Source organism: Mytilus californianus, unplaced genomic scaffold (assembly GCF_021869535.1).
Source record: "Mytilus californianus isolate M0D057914Y unplaced genomic scaffold, xbMytCali1.0.p SCAF_18, whole genome shotgun sequence".
Classification (NCBI taxonomy): Eukaryota; Metazoa; Mollusca; class Bivalvia; order Mytilida; family Mytilidae; genus Mytilus; species Mytilus californianus.
In genome coordinates, this window is record NW_026262666.1 from 8,688,649 (window position 1) to 8,694,770 (window position 6,122).

Sequence of the window (6,122 nt, forward strand, 5' to 3'; positions counted from 1 at the left end):
TCCTATGGAAATTTGTGACTTCCAATTTTTTTAATTTGAGTTCAACTAATAAAAACGTTAAGATGGCAATGTTAATATCTAAGTGCCAATTATAAGCCATTAAGCCTGTCTTAAATTTAGTCCATATAACATCAATCAACTAAAAGAATATTGTATTGGTTTCTAATCCAAAATATCACAATAAACATTAGACATATATACATATCTATCAACACTTATATATATGGAAATAAAGTGTATTAGCAACAGCATTGATATGATAGTTTATACATTGTTAAGGGTAATCTTTAATTCCATGTTTAAGAGACATAAATTTTTTCTGTATCCTTGTAATGTAATAAATTTACTGAAATTATTAATTATTAAAATTGATATAATAAAACTGTAGAAAGATTTACATCACAGGAATTACATGGAATGAAGGTATGGCACTAATAAGTAAAGAATAAATATGCTCACGAAAATCATATACCTAAATTTATAATGCATGTACTGACCAAAAACAATAATGAAAATATGTTATTCAGTAGTGTATTGACATAAAGTCTGACAATATGGTGTCATTATCTAGCTTTATATTTGGTACATGCATTTTCATTACTAAGAGTAAAATATTTGGTCAAGCGAAATTAGTCAATTTATGATTGGATTTTCAAAAAAAAGAAATTGTTGTATTGTATTTATAAAATGGGACAGGTGAACTTACAAAAAATTAAATAGCCTGACAAAAGAGGAACTCATTCTGGGGAAAGGTTTCATTTATTTCGCCATAATTGCAAAAAACAAAGTCCATCTATCAGTAAAATATACAATTATAATCAATTGTTAGTCATACTAAAATGCTCATTGGCTTTTAAATATTTTCACACATAAGGTTTATTGTGAGATGAGTAGTGTCCTCCAAACTTATTAAAAACCATGTGACTAATAAGGAATACCTCTGATCAGTTCAATAAAACACATCATAAATTGTAACAGAAGGACATTAATAATAATGTACTAACTAGATATTATCCATACAGAGCTCCACATGTTATTGTTTGTTCCTATCTAAGAAACAAACCTAATAGAAAATGGCCATTTCAAACGATATTTATAGTGTGTCTTTTTATGTTGTGATGTTACACTATTGTTTCAGATAAGGGTGAAGGTTTGGTACCATTAAAACGTTTTAACCCGCTGCAATTGTTTGCACCTGTCCAAAGTCAGGAATCTGATGTTAAGTAGTTGTCGTTTGTTGATGTGGTTCATAAGTGTTTCTCGTTTCTCATTTTTTATATAGATTAGACCGTTGGTTTTCCCATTTGAATGGTTTTACACTAGTTATTTTTGGGGCCCTTTATAGCTTGCTGTTCGGTGTGAGCCAAGGCTCCGTGTTGAAGACCGTACTTTGACCTATAAATGGTTTACTTACCTAATAAATTGTGACTTGGATGGAGAGTTGTCTCATTGACACTCATACCACATCTTCTTATATCTATGCACACCTTTCAATCATTTCATACACTATAGTGTCTGAGCATCTCACCTTATCACTTAAGCTAAACTTTTTAAAATTAGGTAGAAGTTGAATGCCTGATGGACATCTACATCTTAAAGTATCTGAGAAAGAGAACATATCATGAAAACTTATCGTAGATTACTGCTTTATGAAATGATGTCAAGGTCAAGTGAACTAATGATTTTATATACAAATGAAGTTGTCCTATAATTTAAAATATCTGACAAAATGGATCAAAACCTCAAATGGCTGGTTTTGCAGATTGTTTCTTAAACATTTAAATATATGGAAATATAACAAAATTGTTTAACTGGGAAAAAATCTTTAAACAAAACTCCATACGTTTTGTAAAGTTCCAAAGATATGGATTTAAAACCAAAATTGTAACAATCTTTTTATAATGTTTGCTGAAACTGACTTATTTTCCATGTCTCGAAAAATGGGAATAAATAATTCAAATAATTCAATACCCATGGTAGCAGTTGCACAACCTCAATATATGTACAATCATTATATGAAGTTTCAAACATCTGGATTGAAACAAATATGAGAAGTTCATTACACAAAATTGGTACTGTCATATGTTAAGTTTGACAAAAATGACTTATAGTTCCCAAGTTCAGAAAAGCAGGAAAACTTTCCAGACACAACTATATAATAGGAAGTGCACAACTTCAACATGTGTGCAAACTTTCTGCAGTCTCAAATGTCTGGATTGAAATCTGTATGAGTTGTTTACACAAAAACTGGAAAAAGCAACTCCATAATGCAAAGTGCAAGACCTCTTGTATTGATGATTATTTTTACTGTTTACAGTTTATACCTATCTATTAAAGTTTTTGAGATTTAAAAAAAACATCGTTTGATGGCAATAAATCCTATAACTAGTGTGACAATTTGGCCATGTTAACTTACTTGTAGATCCTATTTTGCAGATCTTCTTACCGTTATAAAGTTTCTCTTTAACTTCTATATTTTTTTGATAAAAATCATCATTCAGGGGAAATAAATTCTTTAGGAGTAGGTTGACAATTTAAGCCATGATAAATGATTTGTAGATCTTACTTAATTGAAAAAATGTAGAAAAAAGAAAAAAATTCAAGGGTAATAACTCCTCTCAAGGGTCAGTTGATGATTTTAATCATGTTAGCTTATTTGTAGATCTTATCATGCTTATTGTGCTTAATATTTTTGCTATATACAATTTTCTATCTATCTGTAATGGTTTCAATAAAAAATGAAAAAAAGATATAAAACAATATTTCAAGGGCATTAACTCGTACAAGTAGTCAATTGACAATTTTGGCACAAGTTGAATTAGATCTTATTTTGCTGAATACTTTTGCTTTCACTATTTTTCTCTTTCTATTATAGCTTCTGTGAAAAAAATTAAAAATTAGTAAAATCAGTTTTTTAACCATGTCAGATTTGCTCTAACTGCTTTAGTTTCTGAGATATAATCCAAAAACTAGTATGTTCTATTTCAGCATCATCTGACATGGTTGTTGTCAAATGGATGAAAACCCCAGATAAAATTTTAAACTAAATACCCTAAGGAGTATTCAGGTACAATTTGGTAAAATTTGGCACAGTAGTTTCAGAGGAGAAGATTTTTTTTAAGTTTAATTAACACAACGGACAGCTGATGGAAGATTAACACGAACCCCAAATGATGGCAAAAGCTCACGTGGCCTTTACTGCCAGGTGAGCTGAAAACGGATAAAAAATTCCTTAAACATTTTCATAAAGCAAGTGCAAAAATGCAATATATATGCAATAATTTTGTGAATTTTAAAAGAGCTGGGCTAAGATAACTGTAGTAAAAGTGTGATAGTCATCTTTCATATATTTTTCTGAAAAATGACATATTTTAAAAGTCTGGAAAAAGGGTAAATATTCCTCAAACAATTCCATAATAGCAGATGCACATCTCCAACATGTGTGCAAACTTCCTGTGAAGTTTCAGGGATCTAGTTTGAAAACTGTACATGCTGTAGGCGGAAAAGATTACACAAATTAGGTATCCACTTTTTCCCGTATGCCAGATATCACATTACTATAAACAGGTGTTGGACTAAGTCAGGTTTCGCATCAGGAATTTCAATATCTCATATTCTGCCATATATGGCAGAGGCAAGACAGTATAACCAAAAATTTTAGAGTTCTAGTTAAATCCTGAATCTTTTACCTTGATTTCTCGGTGGTCCTTTGCCTTTTTCCATACTTCTAAACAATATTATCTGGACTGTTCGGTCTCAAATTTTCAGCAAGTCAATAATCTAGCATACTGCAAAACAAGGAATAGAAAGCATAATCTTTTAACATTCATATTATTAAGGATGTTCGCTTCGCTTGTTTTTTGAATTTTTGTTAGATATTTGGAATCCTCTAGTTTTATCCATGTAGACAGTAGAGTCATAAAAAATTTTGCCCACTAAGCCCTACTTTTCTTATCATAATTTTATTACATATAGTTTAAACGCCATATTTGAAAATCTTATTAAATCCTTGTTTTTTCATAGTTTTTGAAAGGAAAAAGGTTCATTATGTTAATTGTATGAAAAATCAAGAGAGAATCATTTCCCGCCAAATTTTCAATGGCTTACATCTCAAAAACAAGCACACGAACCCTTCATTTTTTCTGCTTTTTAAATTCCGTTATTTATATACTATAAATTTATAATAATCTTTTAAAAAGCTTGTTATTTTGAAACAGAGTAGCGATCATCCTTAAAAGATATTTGTCATTGATCAATTGGGTTGAGGTAAATCATAAGATAGGAAAATACAGGAATTTGTGTTAGGTAATATAAATATAAAACAAAATTTAAAAGGTAACAAGAGTGCACACACTGAAATGTCTCGCCTTCTTTACTAACCATTGATTTGATGTTGATAGTCCTAAATATAAAGCTTTACTACAAGTAACACATAAACTTAACATGATCCAAGAAAATGAGGTCAAGGTCAGATAAACCAAACGAGAAATACATGTACACCTTACAATCATTCAATAAACCAAACATAGTTGACCTATTGCTTATAGTTTCTAAGAAACAGTCTTAACCAAGAAAACTAAATATTGACCATAAACCATGAAAATAAGGTCAAGGTCAGATGATACCTGCCAGACAGACATTATACACCTTACAATCCTTCCATACAACAAATATAGTTGATCTATTGCTTATAGTTGAAGAAAAACAGACCAAAACACAAAAACTAAACACTGAGAAATGAACCGTGGAAATGAGGTCAAGGTCAAATAAAACCTGCGAGACTGACATGTACATCATAAAATATTTCCATACACCAAATATAGTTGACCTATTGCATATAGTATTAGAAAAAAAGACCAAAACTCAAAAACTTAACTTTGACCACTGAACCATGAAAATGAGGTCAAGGTCAGATGACACCTACCAGTTGGACATGTACACCTTTCAATCATTCCATATACCAAATATAGTAGACCTACTGCTTATAGTATCTGATATATATGGACTTGACCACGAAAACTTAACCTTGTTCACTGATCCATGAAATGAGGTCGAGGACAAATGAAAATTGTCTGACGGGCATGAGGACCTTGCAAGGTACGCACATACTAAATATAGTTGACCTATTGCATATAGCATTAGAAAAAAAGACCAAAACTCAAAAACTTAACTTTGACCACTGAACCATGAAAATGAGGTCAAGGTCAGATGACACCTACCAGTTGGACATGTACACCTTTCAATCATTCCATATACCAAATATAGTAGACCTACTGCTTATAGTATCTGATATATATGGACTTGACCACGAAAACTTAACATTCTTCACTGATCCATGAAATGAGGTCGAGGTCAAATGAAAATTGTCTGACGGGCATGAGGACTTTGCAAGGTACGCACATACTAAATATAGTTATCCTATTACTCATAATAAGAAAGAAATGAACATTACAAAAATGTTGACTTTTTTTTCAAGTAGTCACTGAACCATGAAAATGAGGTCAAGGACAATGGACATATGACAGACGGAAACTTCGTAACATAAGGCATCTATATACAAAGTATGAAGCATCCAGGTCTTCTAGCTTCTAAAATATAAAGCTTTTAAGAAGTTAGCTAACGCCGCCGCCGCCGTAGCCGCCGCCGGATCACTATCCCTATGTCGAGCTTTCTGCGACAAAAGTCGCAGGCTCGACAAAATCCTTTATCGTTGCCCTTTATAAAAAATGTTTTTTTTTTACTTTTTACTAATTTTTAAAAGCATTCTCTGTTCCTACTTCCAATTTTCCCACATAATTAGAAATTTCTAACATAATAAACTGTTGATTTTTGCCTCACCTGTATGAAAGTTTGGGAGTAAAATGCAAATGTTGATATCAAACATGTCAAAATGGCTATACTTAAAAGATGTAAATTAATATGCAAAACATTAAAAGTCAATTAATCACGACTGAAGATTCAAGGCCAAATAATCTCCTTTGAAATGAGATACCGGTATACCAATGATTAAACACCTGCATTATTAGATACCATTGACTTGTAAGTGGTTTCCCTTATACTGTCCTAATCACAATTTTACTTCAACATGTAAACTACTCAAAACATCCAAAATCATTGAACCA